Source organism: Caloenas nicobarica, chromosome 6 (genome assembly GCF_036013445.1).
Source record: "Caloenas nicobarica isolate bCalNic1 chromosome 6, bCalNic1.hap1, whole genome shotgun sequence".
NCBI lineage: Eukaryota > Metazoa > Chordata > Aves > Columbiformes > Columbidae > Caloenas > Caloenas nicobarica.
Genome location: NC_088250.1, coordinates 20778442 through 20794620, shown reverse-complemented (window position 1 = coordinate 20794620; position 16179 = coordinate 20778442).

The window sequence follows — 16179 nt, the reverse complement described above, 5'->3', positions numbered from 1 at the left end:
GCCAGTCTTGGACAGTCTTGTGATGTAGTCAGAAATAGATCTAGATCTCTTCAGCACATATGCAATGTTTTGCTCACTAAAATTTCTGCTTCTTCATTTAATGGATTCTCTTGTGTTTTGGAGGTCAGAAGCGCGAGACATTCCATCTATTGCAATTGATGGTTTGCAACTAGGTGGGAATAATGGAGCTCCTCCTGCCTGTTTCAGAAGTGAGGCAATTATCACAGAGGTGTTTTCTCTAAAGACAGGGCTTTTAAATTTATCTTCCTATCCTCTGCATTTATCTTGCCTTTCTGCAGTGTTGTGTCTTGACACAGATGATACCACAATTAGATTTTTGCAAAGCTTTTAATTCTAATATCAGGCTCTGCAGTGTTTCCCTATTACATGTACCTGCTTCCACAGGCACAGGGTTCATTACTTTATGACTTGGTTAGCTGATTTTAACAGAGTAGTTACAGTCATCGGTGAGAAAACTCATCTGTGTTTTCTTCTCAGTAGGTAATTTTCGTCTGAGTAATATGTTACAACTTCTCAGACAAAAGCTTATCTGGAATTTTCCTGTTTTTTAATCCATACGCTATTGACTTTGAGAGATCAGGAAGTATGGATATACAGAAGTGTTGTCTAATTAAAAGCATTGCAATTCCAGGTGAGTGACTTTGTCTTTCTGAGGTTTAAAATATACTCTAAGGTAGCAATTTTGCCTTTAAAAATCACACTGACAATCACTGTAATTTTGTGTGGGTGAATTCAGATCGAATTAACAATAGGCAAGATATTAGCTGAACATGTAGTTGCAGTGCTTATTAACTGATGTCATTTATTTGGAAAAGACTGACCATTGGATAAAAATCAATAGCAGCTGTTGATTTTGAATGATAAAAATTCTGATTGTATTATTAAAGGTACTTTTTAGGTAAGATAGATTATACCATTCATGACAGACAGATGAAACCAGGGGCCTTGGGAATAACCCAGGATTTTAAAATCATCGTTGAATAAGTTCATAATCTGTTTTTTGAATGGTGACAAATATGAAGAGATTTTTTTAAACAATCTCTGTTTTGTGGTTTAAGAAATGTTGAAGTTATAAAGAAGATATGCAATGCAGTTTTAATTTTTCAATAAAAGTTGGTCTTAAAACTGTCTAATTCGTCTCATATAATTGTTATGAGCTCTTTTGTTTCCTTAAGAATATGAGACAAAAGCCATACGATATCATCTCTCACATTAAAAACAGTAGGGCAAATGCTAAGGCTACTGTTTAGTTTTTATTGTGAATTGGTAGTGAGCTTGTACGAACACAGACTGAGGAAGAGCCCCAAGCTCTGAACCTTAATCAGTTTGAATAGGGTGGGCAGGACTTTAGTACTGTGTAGAAATGCTAAAAAATAGAGAATCTAAAAATCTTTGTGTGGTGTTTTGTGTGATTTCTGAAATCCTCGTGCAACTTACACAGAGGAGCCAAGAAAATAAACAGGAGCTCTGGAATGGGTAAAAAGAGTAAAATCAAGCCTTTCTGGTAGAAGCCCTGCTATTTAATGAGTGGATTTATTTATAAATCTTATTTCTTGTAATGCAGGTCCTTCTCCCAGGAAGACTTTAATACATGCTTAACTTTGTACACTTTGCAATGCTGTTGGTTAATCTCAGTGTTTGTTTATTAAGCACAATTAAATCTGTATGCAATCAGAACTAGGATATTTTATGCAATCAAAAATCTGCTTGACTGAAAAAAAAGTACTTTTCCATGTAGAAGAATGCAGAACAGGACCAGGCCTAAAGGTGTTTTGAATAGTGTTATGTTTCAGCACTTCCGTGCTTGTCTGGCAAGAAATGATACAGAGCTGGCAAGAGGAGCCCTCAGAGTCATACGGCATTACACTGTGAAATTGGTTCTACAGGACACAGGGTGCCCTATTGCCAAAGAATTTCAAGTTTGCATAGCAGAAAATCTGTGAGTATTCTTATCACAGTCAGTCAGACACTGCAGTTAGAGCTGGGTTTCTTTCAATGAGGGTTCAGCCACTTTTGTATTAAGCATTATAATGCAGAGTCTTTTATATTAAAAATGTTTTCCTTGAAACACAAATAAGTGAGATTGGCAACTTTATTTTGTGAGTAAATATGTTTGTGAGAATAATTTTGTAAAAGTATACAAGGGAAATCTAATCTTGCCATCACTGAAGTCAACGGGAGAATAGTTGCTGATTGTACGAACCAATCTTTCCCATTCTCAGAAACGAAAGACTATTTCCTAATAAAACAGAATGAAACCTTAAGTCTGATGTAGGCGAAAAATACTGAAATTCTTAAATTATCTAAAAAAAGGCTATACATAATGCAGTAACATAAAAAAAAATTCCATGTATCTCATATAGAATCATAGACATTTTAAAACACACCAGAAACTGAGTTTGAGCATGAAATAATTGCAATATAAAATTTATAAGAATGCCATGAGTTCAGGGAAAGATTTTTTTTTTTCTTCCTAATTGGACTTGAGTGAGGCATAACAATTACAACATACAAGTTTTTCCCTGTGTAACTATAGTATGAATTAAAGCTTTTGTGACAAAGCTTTTGGCACATGATATGTCTTTTTCTATCTGTGCATGATATATATTTGATATATACTATGTACAACATGAAAAAGGTGATTGAAATTTTGTATTCTAGACCATATTTTGGGGCAACCTGCAATCCTATTATGGGAGGTTTCTTTAATTTTTTTTTTGTATACAAAATATATTGAAAAATATGAGTGCATTTTGAATTCATAAAAGTGTGAAATTATTTCTTTCATTATATAGACAAATTCTGATTAATTACTGCTTTAGGCATTGTCCATAGAAGTGTCATTGATTTTAACAGTATGTAACAAATTTGATTGCTTTGGGGTAGGATGAGCACCCTTCAAGTAGGATGAGTTTTCTTAAGTTTTTTTTCCAAGTTAGAGAATTTTATGCAGCAAACTAGGCATGAGGAAAATACATGCTGTAAAGAAACTGATTAAGTCCATAAGTGTAGCATGCAAATACCATAACGTAAAGGACTAACAATTACAGAAGACGATTTTCTCATGTGTGAGTATTAAGGAATGTTCAGCTTACATATAGACTGTTCAATAAAATGTTAGGACCACAATGAGACTGTTTACAGCTAGGACAGCTCACTGTGGTCAACAGAATTACATCTGCCTGATTTTCTTCCTTAGTGTTTTATAATTTGCAGATTGTAACAGTTTTGCTTAGGGTGATGATACATGAATTGAGAGCACTGCTCCCTCAAGAACTGCAAGTGAGCTAATGAAGAGGAAATAAGAACACACAAGCATTGACTGCAAGCGGAAGTTAAAAGAAAGGATGGCTGCGCAAGATGGGAGGATTTGGGGTTCATTAGAGTATTTGGAAGAATCAGACTTCTGGACAAAGCAGAATTAAAACTATGGTTAGAATAAAATATAAGATGCAAGCAGAAGTTTTTAAGTAAACCTGGTAAAGAAAGAAAAAAATTCTGGTTCTCTGTTTTAATAGATCTGTCTTCTGAGGAAGAGTGGAGCATTGTTTATTAATGATGATAACAGAAAAATCTGAAGATAAAAATACTACACACCTTGACTGATTCCTGCTATTTGTTAGGTAATCTGTTCAGCATCTGAATATAATTATTTCAGACTGGCTAAGTATACTTAATATGTGTATTTGTGAGTGTATTTATATTTCTTGATATAAAACGCAAGGACACATGCATGTATATACTCAGTGTGTACCAGAAAAAATGAAGTCTTGCAGGATGTTGACCATTTTCTGTAGGACTTTCCAAGACATCTGCAAAGATTCTTGAAATATAACATTAAACAAGTATATAATGCCTTTGAAGTATGTGTGTGTTGAGCATGTATATGAGTGATTAAACCTCTATCATGCTGAATTCTTGAATTTATATACCTTTTAACAGGATACCAGTCTAGTTCGTCTGAGAACAGTCGGTTTGAAGCAAGAATTAACTGTGTGAAAATTTTTGGCCTTGTTTTACATGGAAAGGTGGTGTGCCACAACAGTGTGAGCAAAAGTATGTAAGATCATAGGAAGATAGGAAAAGGAGAAAAACTAAATTTAACATTCCAAGGAAGCCTAGAAAAATATCAGTACAAGCAAAATCAACAAATGTAAGTACAATTACTTTAGCTCAGATTTACAGAAGCTTATCATCTGTGACCACAGTGTAAGCTGATTTGAAGCCATATCGACTTGGTGTGACAGAAGCGAGAGTTCAGATAATACTGGTGTATAAAGCAAGCATATTGGCCTTCAAAAAAATAAAAACTTGAATGCTAACTTTAAACTGGACAGGTGAAAGTGTCTCTAAAAAGCAAAGTGAGAAAGGCACAAGACATTTCTCCCGCAGTGTCATGTTGGTCAGTGCTTTTTATGTCTTCTGAAGATTGCACGTATTATAAATTACGTTCACTGTTCAACATATTGCCTTATTCATTAGGACTTTTCATGGTTCCCAGCAAAAAATGCCATTAAACTCAATTAAGCTTCTTCCTTTACTTTGGGGAAGGCTGCCTGCAGGGTAAGACTGACATTTGTGCCTGTGGGCATAGGGCCAGAGTGGCAACTAGATTGTACATGATGAGCTCTTTACTTCCAGCACTGTGAGTGTTTCATGGTTCCTTGTCGCCTTGTCTGGCTATGAGCATCCTTAGAAGGAAAGGCCATTGCTGGCTGTCTCAGCTAATTCACTCTTTGGCCACACGTGAGGCCCTGGCAATCGCTGGACGCATGAGCACAGCCCTCAACTATATCACGAGTAGGGGCGAGATCTCCACGTGCTGGGTTCGACAGCGCTGAACCAAAGAACTCTTTTGATTACAGCAGAATTTCCTATTTGTGGAAAATATGATTTTTACTTATTAGTTGTAACTATGACTGTTAATAACCCATTGTATTAATTTGTTGGTAGGTATGCTCCTGCAATGATTTGGTGCATTCACTTAGTCACACTTTTTAAAAGTGTATTATTTGTACCCGTTTATGTTATGTTTCAGGGCTATTATATTTCTTTATACTGTTTTGCATCACTGTAGCTCTTCAATTATTCTACGTATTTTTGAAGAAGAGGTTTTATTTTCCCCACTGCAAAAGAACAAGGTTTAGTTTCCCTGCTGTAAATAGCCCATATCAGTCAGAATTTTTTATTTAGTCGGACTTAGCGAAATGTAATTATTCTGTAGGTATAAAATAATTACAAGCTCTATCTTACAGACTAATGCAATGCATATTTTCTTGTCTTTCCAAGGATACAAGGCCTGTCTTTTTGCAAGACATGATGAGAAGTCACAGATTGCTAATTTGTGACCTGGCTCCCTAGCAGTGAGAGCTGTAAGCGCCAACAGACAGCTCCTTCTGCTTTCTTAGGCGAGTACACACAGACGCTGATTGCAGCATCAGAGCCAGTGTTGCAGCTGAAAGAAAACCCAGCAAAACGTCTTCCTTTTGAACACGTCAACAGTACTTCGAAAAGAGCTACCAGGCCAGTAATGCTCCAATTTGCCTTCCCCAAAAGCCTAATTTTACTTCGAGGTTCAGGTTTTTTTGGTTTTGTTTTTTTCTCCAGACATTCTGTGACTCTAATGTAAATAATTATGCTTAGCTATTGTTGAATGACTTCAGAACTCATGTAGATTTTCTGTATAAAAAGTTGCTATAATTGTATAATTACTAGTGTACTGGAAAGAGTCCAGAGGTGGAATGGAGGGTTTCAGGAGAATTTGGAGACTCATTTCCTCTGTAGCTTAGTCCAGAGCTGTTTCCATTAAGCTGGCAAAGTGGTCAAAAGAAGGAACTGAGATCGCTGGATTACACCATAGACACTTGGTTGGATACTCAGAATTTACAATAGGAATGCCTCTTCCCCTCTCATCTTTTAGCAAAAGCAATTAATTAAAAGGGCTTCAGCAAATAAATGGCCCTTACTTGGGACCATGTCCTCAGTTTGGTGTTTATGTAGTGAACCTGTCTACCTGCCTATATAATTTCTAAATGAGCATAGTTAATATGCAGCTGTACATGTCTAGTCTTGCAGCATCAAATTATTTTTCACTTACAGGACATCCATAAAATTTTAGAAGTAAATTGCGCTTTGCATATTCCTGTTCCCAGCATTGCATTTTGCTCATCCTTCCACTGATTGGATCAACAGATCCTTTCAAATATGTGTGTGTAAGGGAGAGAGAGTACACAAGAGAAGCTGCTCTGCCAGGCTACCAAATCTGTCTTCTACATGTCTCTTGGAAGGGCAGAGTAGATTGGGCTATTGTCCTAATGCAAGAAAACAAAACTAATTCAGACACTCTGACTTTTAGGTATAAATGAAAGGAGAAAGAGAGATAAAATGATGGGTGGCAGTATACTGAAGAAGAGTCACACAGGTCCAATCTCAGAATAGTAAAATTGCCCAGCAGGCAAAAAGCAAATATACAACACACTTCAGAGTGAATAATTTACAAAGTGGTAAAACCAGAAGAAGCCAAGAAATAATTTGATAACAGAATGTACACTGACACTCTTTGCCTATAGTCTGAAATAGATACTAGCTTACAATATGTTGTTTCGTAGAAATACATTTGACATTAAAATGTATGTGAATAACTACCTGTTCCTAGCTGCTTACTTATGTAACTTTAAATGCACAAGATTTTTCTAGCAGTAATGTTTTTTCATTACATCCATAGGCACTAGAAGCACTTTTCACCATCAACATCACTCAGCAAAGGGTGCAAAGAGGAATTGTTTATAGAGGTAAAGCTTTCCTCAACCCACTTTGTCCACTTATGTTTAGCTATCTTAAATCAGGTTAATTTTCTAATAGTGTGGATCTCTATCAAGCTATGTGTTGGTTTCCTAGGCTAAATAACACAAGTTTAATTACTAAAATGATTTGAAATGGTTAAGGGCAAAGCAAAACAGTGGAAAATATACTGTGTAGAAACTGTTGGAGTGACTTGTAGAAGCAAGTAATGTGAGCCGATTATCCTGTCTCTACTTGCTTTGAGTCTAATGTGCTCTCTGAAATGCAGATTCAACAATCCGGGCAGCTGTTTAGCAGTTACCACAAACAATAACAAGAATTTAGAAAAATGGAGGCCTGTTTCCCTATTACGTTACATAATAAGGCTTTTATGCCTAGTTGTGAATGGGAGATGAGATCTGGTAGCTTCTTGTGCACCAAACCCAAGTCATACTCACAATTCCACTTTTTTTTTTTAAATATATCAATATCAATTACTGTTTGAACACCTTTTATATAGCAAGTTATGCTGAATCTTCCCATGGGGGATTGTGTGTGTATATACATATATGTCTCTGCACAAGACCCAGAATCTTGGGTCAGTTATTCTGTAAGCAGCAAAGAAAACAATATAAAATAATATATCTAAAACATATACATATAAAATGATATAAAATGTTAGAAAGTATTTTGGCAGTCATTTGGTTTTGCTTTCTTTTGTTACACACTACAAATAACTTCTTAACTACCTTATAAATTATTTCTCATGCAATTTATAGTTATCCATGCTCTGTAAGCCACATCATAATCGTATAACAGCTAGTATTATTTGGAGGTCTCTGGACTCAGTAACATTTTAGAAGATGCAGCTGCTGAATTGCTTTAGCTGGTTCAGTAATGATTGCAATTGTTTTGCAGTTGACTATAATTCCTGGGATTTAGTGGGATTGCTAATTAAAAAAAAAAAGAACAACAGAACAGGAAACCATCAACAAATTACATTCCTAATTTATGCAGTTATGTAGTTAGGTTGTAATCTGTTGGCGGCTCTTTAACAGATTAAGATCTAACAGCATAAATGAGGAAGTTTAGAACCCAACATTAATAAAAGGAAAAAAAGCGACTTCACCCTGGTGGAATTCAATTGAATTTTAGTGAAATTACATGAAGGAAAATAAGGGCCAAATGTAATGGACTAGAACCAGGTGCACTGCTCTGGTTGTACAAGGAATGTGGCTACAGTAGAAGTAGTAGTCTGGTTTGAGGGAGAATGGGGCCAGGGTGACCGCAGGAGATGCTCTACATCCTTTACATCAGCCTGTACCTGGGTTTCTAGCTAACACTTCAGGTTCATACGTCATGGCTGAACATCCAACAACTTTAACCTCTGCTCAACTATGCTGCCGTGGCATCACTGTATGTAATGGTATGAGAAAGGTGGGCACTGTACTTCTGTAAATGAACAAGTCCCATGCTCAAACAGGGCCACTCAGAGCAGGTTGCTCAGGACAACGTCCAGATTGCTTTTAAACATCTCCAGGGATTAAAAATTATCCAAAATGGAGATCTGTAATAGAAATAGTCCCACTGCCTTTAATATTTTAATATGAAACAAACACAATATCAAAGTTTGCATACAGCCCCCAGTCAGTAGACTTTGTGTTTCCTACTGGGCTTTCAGTAGTCGCTGAAGAGAAGCAGTAGGTGGAGAGAAAGCAGCTGGAGGGAAGGCCAGGGCAGGAAAATAGTGCACACAGGTGTCCGGGTGAGGACAGAGCTCACACTGAGACCTGGATCTGAGGATTGCTCCCGGGCAGATCTATGACTGCACACCTGTGCCTGTAATTTCTGACTCTTGCAGCACTCTTTGTTCCGTTTCTAAGCAGTTCTATGGCTTCCATCCAAACCAGTGGGTAAACTGCCTTTCCCTTGCTCGTTTCCTGGCCACAGCAATTTCCTCTGTGCTTCTGTTTCTTAAACTCTTTATTGTGACCACACTTTTTCCCCTTCATGCTGACTTGAGCAGGAAAAGTCTCAAATTTTCTAAAATTATCATCTGCACTCAATTTTCTCAGCCATTTAACTGTTCCCATCGTTGATGTTGCTCTGACACATCTTTCTTAGCAGCCTCTCAGCCCAGACCCCTGTGCCATCAGTGCCTGGGCTCAGGACAAAAGATCTGTGGAACACCCCATAGTTCACTGGGTCTGACACCATATCAAGACGAAACACTCAAAGAAATACAATTGGTAGGTGGTCTTTGTCTTCCTGAAAACAGATAAAATGTCTTCCAGAAACACCTTTGAAAGTCCTAGTTAATTAACGCTTTGTTCATCAGTTGTCTCTAACACATGGTAAAATGCTACCCCAACAAGTAGGAAAGAAGAAGGCCTCTAAAGGTTAAGATTCAATCATTGTTATGAATAACACCACACTCTTCACAGTGTGTTATAACAGAAAAGCCAGTCCCTGCGTTCAAAGAGCTACTCTGGTCCTTGAAGGGCTCAAGGCCCCCAACTCTGACACCCAGAACAGAAAGAGGACAGCCAGTGACAGCAGGAATAAAGGGGCAGCTCCAGAAACATTACACTAAATCATCAGTCCCGTTGATTGCATTGACATCTGCAAATCTCATCTCAAAATAAATAAAAAGTATTCCAGCACATCCTAGTGGGACCCAGCTGGGCTCACCAGCTCCTGTCTCCCAAACTTTGTGCTTGCTGAGGAAAGCATTTGCGCAGGTGGCATTAGCGAGGATTATTGAATCATTCTTGTCAGCAGCATGGAAAAGCATTGTTGTTCTGTGTCATTTGGCTTTCAGTGCAGTGATTTCAGATGACAAACTGCTCATTTGATTCTTAAGCTCAACACATGGTTGACATCCTCTGCCACTGCCTTTAAGACACTGCAGAAAGTAGAGAGAGCTCCATCTGGCTGCAGTGGAATGGAAAACCATGTGAAATGGATGCCTATCCATAGACATTGCATCTTGTCATGAGATACACTTTAATTCAGTTTAACATATCTCGGTAGCTACGGAAGTAATTTCTGACACATTTTCTCTTTCTAAAGCTCTTTGGTTTTGCTAATTCACCCAGGAAGTCCTGCAGCATTTCCTCTTTGGAAATGGTGCCAAAAGCACTCAGCCAGCAAAGGAAGCATCATCCTCAGCTCCAGCCTCTAGCTGTTCTCATTAGTACATGTGAGAGGGCACAAAGTCAAGTTTTTGAAGGGAAAGATGGAGTACTGCATTGGGATGGCTCTGCTTTATGGCTAAGGCTCATAGGATCTGATTATATCCCAGGCTTTCTCTCTCTTCTTAATCAATTTTGTTCGTTTCTTCCAGTGACAACTGGTTAAGAGAAAGGTTCTCTGGCTTTAGCAAACTCTACCTACAGCATAATGCTATCGAGTGGCTGTTCTGGGCTTGCGTGGCCAGATTTTGGGAGCAGGGGGGCTACAAAGGTGACTTCAGTGAAAAACTGATGAAAGCTTCCCCTGATAGAGCCAATGCCAGCTGGCTCCAAGAGAGACCCGCTGCTGGCCAAGAGCGAGCCCATCAGCAATGGTGGTAGTGCCTCTGTGATAACATAATTAAGAAGCGGGGAAAAAAACCCCTTTGCAACAGCAATTGCAGCCAGAGAGAGAGGAGTGAGAATATGTGAGGGAAACAACCCTGAAAACACCAGGGTCAGTGAAGGAGAGGGAGGAGATGCACCAGAGCAGACGTTCCCTTGCAGCCCGTGGTGCAGACCATGGTGAGGCCGGCTGTCCCCCTGCAGCCCATGGAGGTCCGTGGTGGAGCAGATACCCACCTGCAGCCCATGGAGGACTCCACGCTGGGGCAGGTGGATGCCCGAAGGAGGCTGTGACCCCATGAGAAGCCCACACTGGAGCAGGTTTGCTGGCTGGACTTGTGACCCTGTGGGGGACCCACACTGGAGCAGTCTATTCTTGAAGGACTGCACCCCATGGAAGTGACCCACACTGGAGTAGTTCATGAAGAACTGCAGCCCATGGGAAGGATCCGCATTGGAGAAGTTCGTGGAGGACTGTCTCCTGCGAGAGGGACCCCACGCTGGAGCAGGAGAAGAGTGTGAGGAGTCCCCACCCTGAGGAGGAAGGAGCAGCAGAGACAATGCGTGATGAAATGATGAGAACCCCCATTCCCCATCCCCCTGCACCTCTGGTGGGTAGGAGGTAGAGAATTTGAGAGTAAAGTTATGCCCAGGAAGAAGGGACAGGTTGCGGGGAGGTGTTTTAAGATTTAGTTTTTATTTCTCACTATCCTGCTCTGATTTGCATGGTAATAAATTAATTTTCTCCAAGCTGAGTTTGTTTTGCCCATGGTGGTAATTGCTGAGTGATCTCTCTGTCCTTACCTTGACCCACGAGCCTTTTGTTATATTGTTCTCTGTCCAGCTGAGGAAGGGAGTGACAGAGCGGCTTTGGTGGGCACTTGCCCTCCAGCCACGGTCAACCCACCACAGTGGCTTCTTACTAGGATTTCAAGGTGGCTATTTGAGGACTGCCTGAATAGAGAATTGCCACTCCCAGGGCATATATCACGTTATGTTAGCAGTTTGTTTGATTGCATTCAAGCTTCCAAATCTAATCTCAAAGTAAATAAAGTATGATCACAAGGCCCTAGCAGAGGCATCCTGCTATCTCAGTGATGTGACAAACAACAGCAAAAGCCTAGATCTTACTTTTGCTCAAAAAACCATACTTCCTTCTCCCTGAGGGAAAAGAAGTTATCAGCTACTGGGGCAGAAGAAAATAAATCACAAAAGGCTTCTCAGGGAAAGAAAAGATGAAGGACAGAGAGTTGTGTGGTGGTGGTGCCGTTTGTTTAGGTTTTGTGTTTTTTGCGGTTTTTGTTTGTTTGTTTTCCTGAAGTAGGGGATTAAAAATAGCTTAAGAAATACACAGTTGTGAAGCCTTCAAAGAATATGTCAGGGATGAAAACAACTCAAAGTATAACAAAGACTAAAAAGATCCTTTCCTGAGGCTAAAGCAGATTGCTTTCTCTGAGCTAGCAGTGTATTGTTTCAAGCATGGCTGGAAAGAGGCTAATGGTGTTTAGTTTGTAGCTGTCCAGAAGATGGAGGAATGTGCCCTTCTGTGACTAATGAGCACACATAGGAGAGCTGTCAGAGAGCTGGAGCTCCTTGAGCGGGGAAGAGGAGTATTGTGAACAACATGTGTAGCCTATGGGGTCGAATCATCCCTGTGTTGGGATCTGAGTGCAGTATTTGTCCTGTTTATCTCAAATTACTCATGATAACACGTATTTTGTTCCTTCCTCCTGTAAAGAGAGACCACCTAAGACCTTTATACGTGTTCTTCTCTCACCCTGCTCACCTGTCACAGGCAAGACAGAGTGGTAGAAGCCCAGTAATAGCACATCTGTAGCATATGACAGCATTTAGAGACTGGCCGGTTTCAGAAGGTCACTGTTCTGTATTTAGAGATACAGAAGAAAATGCCAGGGTTTCCAGGAGAGGCAGCTGTCTGATGTTTGTGCCTTGGTACATGTGCGGTTCCAGTTTCTTATGGATTTTAGAACTGCTCCTGTATTCTGACATTCAAATCTACAAAGGCCAAAGCTATAAAATGAAATATTGCAGATGAAACCATCACAGGCATTTCCTTTATCCCTGATACTCAATAATTATATTTGGCATTTGTGGCCTGGTCAAGCCAGTAAAGCCAAGTGCAGTTTCTTAATATTTGGTGTGTTCGCAATAACTCTGTAAGGCCTATAGAAAAGGTCTGGACTTTCTGTCAAAAAAGGGCCAGGTTTTCAACCTTTGTGGCAAGTATAGGTACAATAAATGGAGCATTATTCAGGATGGGACACTAAAGAATTCAATATATGATCCATTTTAAAATACGGATCTTTTTAGCATAAGCCTTTTTTCCAGTATTGCTTTCTGCCAGGATAGTCTTCATCAACAGCTGTTCTAAACATCCCTCAGCAGAACCCGGCAGTTTGATAATCCAGTCAAGGTATTTGCTTTTCTGTCTTACTGTTGTTTTATCTTAAAGCATAAAATCTGAGTCGGGAAACTCAGAAGTAGGCCCATTTGTTTGGGTTTGTTTTTTTTTTTTTTGTTCATGTATACTGACATATGTCATATATGTTTTGGTCTGAACTCTAGATAAGGAGTTCTAGAAAACTCTAGGTAAAGCAAAGTGCAGGTGACTTCTTAATTTAAAATAAAAGAATAAGAGAATTTAAAGCACTTTTCAGAACAATAACTGAGATAGTACATATCACTGTACAAAGTACTGAACACTCAAGATACACTGCAAAAGAGATTCTGTGAGCAAAACATTTCTCTTGTTTGGTTTATTATGAAATAATTATTTATTATTAAGAAAACAACATTTGATATGTCCTTGGTAAATAAAAAGGATTGCAGCAGCAAATCCTTGATTATCACCTTGGTTCTCTCTTACTGTAAGCAATTTCTAAAACTCCAGATTTTAGGCTAACCGCTTGGGTCAAAAATGACTGACAATGCATACAAATATCATGTAATGAAGTGGCTGAAAATTACTTAATTTATGCTCCATTATGAATCCTTTTTCTGCAGCACCCCTAGCTGCAGTACTCCTAAAGCCAGCTGCTCTCTACAGCTGAATAGTAGCAGGCCTATTAAGCCTCTTAAATACTTGCATTCTAATTCCTAAATTGGGTGGCCAGAACCTTAGTCTGTACAATTGCTTCTATAATGAAGATTCTATCAGTGTTTCTATTATGAACCCTGTTTTCAGCCCAATATAATTTAAAGAGGCTTCTTTTCTTTTTTAAACAGTGAAGTGAATCTATTGTTTGTGATTTCATGTATATTGTGTTATTTCCTAGTTAATAATCGAGTGAATCTTTGAAACACACTGATATTTTTCATTAACTGCACTAACTCAGCCATTCACCAATGCATCTTTTATTGTGAATACATGTATTTAAAGGTTATTCTCCTCTATTATGTCTGCTTTTAGTCATACACTCCGTAAAAAAGCTTAACACTATCCTTTAGCCCAGAAATGGAGGTTCTGATGGCTATCTGAAATGGGACAACAAGCCAGAGTTCAGAGTAATAACTTCTGGAGGCAGAGGAGTGAGAACATTAATGTCCCTAAGCCCATTCCAATATTCAGGCACACATTTTCAAAGCTTTGTAGGAGCAGAAGATATCTATTTTGGCGTTCCATCTACAGTCTTAAGAGTCTCAGGTGAAACCACTGTGCCCATAGGAAGCAAGTAAAGATCATACGAAAAGCCATTCTGTCAGAAACCTACTAGTGTAATACCTTTAATTGTCAAGCCTGTGCCCCTTACAGATTTGTCTGAAAACTATTTGCCGGTGTCTAATTCAAACAGAACTGGATTGTCAGCAGCTTTGGGAAGGCAGGCAGAGTTAACCCATCCTACAGCCAAGTCAGCCACTTCCACAAGTAAAGTAATGAAAGCTTGAGTTAATTTCCTGAGTTCTATTAACAGCACCTTCACAAATTAGTTTTGTTGAGTTTCTGGTTTCTGTAATAAAAGCCTTGATTGTGGTCTCAGGTCACTTGGGGAAGAGAGCTGTAGATTACCTCCACAATCCCTCTCCCTCTGGTCTGTTGATGGCATCTGCAGTCCTGGGTGCAAATTACAGGAGCCAGAGGAACTGTTCCTGATAATAACCAGAGCATGACAACACTGACTACATCTCTGACACATGCCCGTGCCAGGAGCTCTGAGGGGAAAGCAGAAAGCAATTCTGCCAACTATCTGCCGCCTGAGCGTTCCCCTTACGGAAGTGCCATGTGCTGGGTCTGATCCTGCTGACATTGTGGCCCTTCCCACGGACATAAGGAAGCTGCTGCATGTTGCAATATTATGAAGTTAGAGTTTTCAGCTGAAGGCTTATTAGCTCCAGGTCTTTGCTTGATACAAGTCACTCCTAATTATCTTACTGAAACTGCTTCCCCTCCCTTGTGCATTAGTGTAAACCAGTGATAATGCAAGGAAAATGAATGGATTTTTATAGTGGTAAAAAACACTTAGTCAAGACTAGGATTTCTGAGGTCAGAGTGGTCTTTCTGTGCCTTGTGGAGCATAGGGAGAGAACCAGTCCTGCAGCTTTCCACTGGGAAGGCTGTGTCTGAGAGCAACCTGTCCAGCTAGTGCGCTCCTGCCTTGCATTTCATTCCCTTTTCAGCTGCATAGACACTAATGACCATGAAAACAGCTTTACAAAAGCCCCACTTTATTCCTGTAATTAATTAACTTTTAGAGCATCAGACTGTAGTATTTAATCACAGCCTGCCTATTTTCAGGGGGTTATTTGGTCTGAGGCTTACTAATGTGTGGCTTACGTTCAAAGTGCTTCACTGTTAACTTCTCTTTACATTTCAGACATGGTTTGGTCTTTTCACAGCCGTTCCCGGCATCAGGTCAAGAACAGGTTCAGTCTCACACCTCTCACATTTAAACGTGTGCTGACCATCACTACTGTACTTTTTTATTAGATAATCTCAGTTCCAGAATACCTACTGCTCCTGAACTGAGACTGTGGGGAGTGTATGTGAATATTTCTGCAGTTTAACAGATGGATGTAAGGCTTCTGTGTGTCCACGGGCTTTTACCAGCAATTTGTGCAAGCTAGAGCCATGTGTGGTTTTTTGTAGAGCTGAAGGATCTGTGCTTTATACCTTCTACTGATGTGAAGTCTAAGTATTGAAGGCGCACAGCCAGATGGGTGCTTTCCAAGTAGCCACAGTTTGTTCCCTGTATGCTTGCAAAGGAGATAAAAATCTCCTTGGGCGCTGCTAACAGATGAGTTGTTCCTAGACATACATCAGACTATGGCTCCTTCCAACCCCAGTCCTGCTCTGCTGGGACCTGACTCAACAAGTACATACCCTGACCTGCAATTCTTCATCTTGGACAATACATTAAGAGCAGGAATGAATGAGGTCATACATTGTTAGAGGATAAAACATGTTACAACCAAGAGCTAGCTTATGACCCATCCTCAATTGCTGGACACTGCTGCTCTATTTTTGCCTAAAACTATCTCCCTCAGTGTTTGCTTACTGGGGCAGTCCCTTTTATTACTTTATCCACTGGAGATGCAGGCCTTCCCATAACTCTGGCAGTATTCACTTAATTTAATTTTAAAGGCACCCATTAATTAAAATTATTCTATTTACTGATTCTTAATAATGCCTCAGAAGCTTTTGTCCTGGTGTATTTGTCTATGTTTGAGCTTAAGGTCATTTCTGCAATAAATCATAATTTTCTGCCTGTCTTAGCCTCTAAATGATTTGGGTCAAGCAGCCTGGTTTGTACACTCTATTTCAGTAGCTCCCTTCCTGATACAC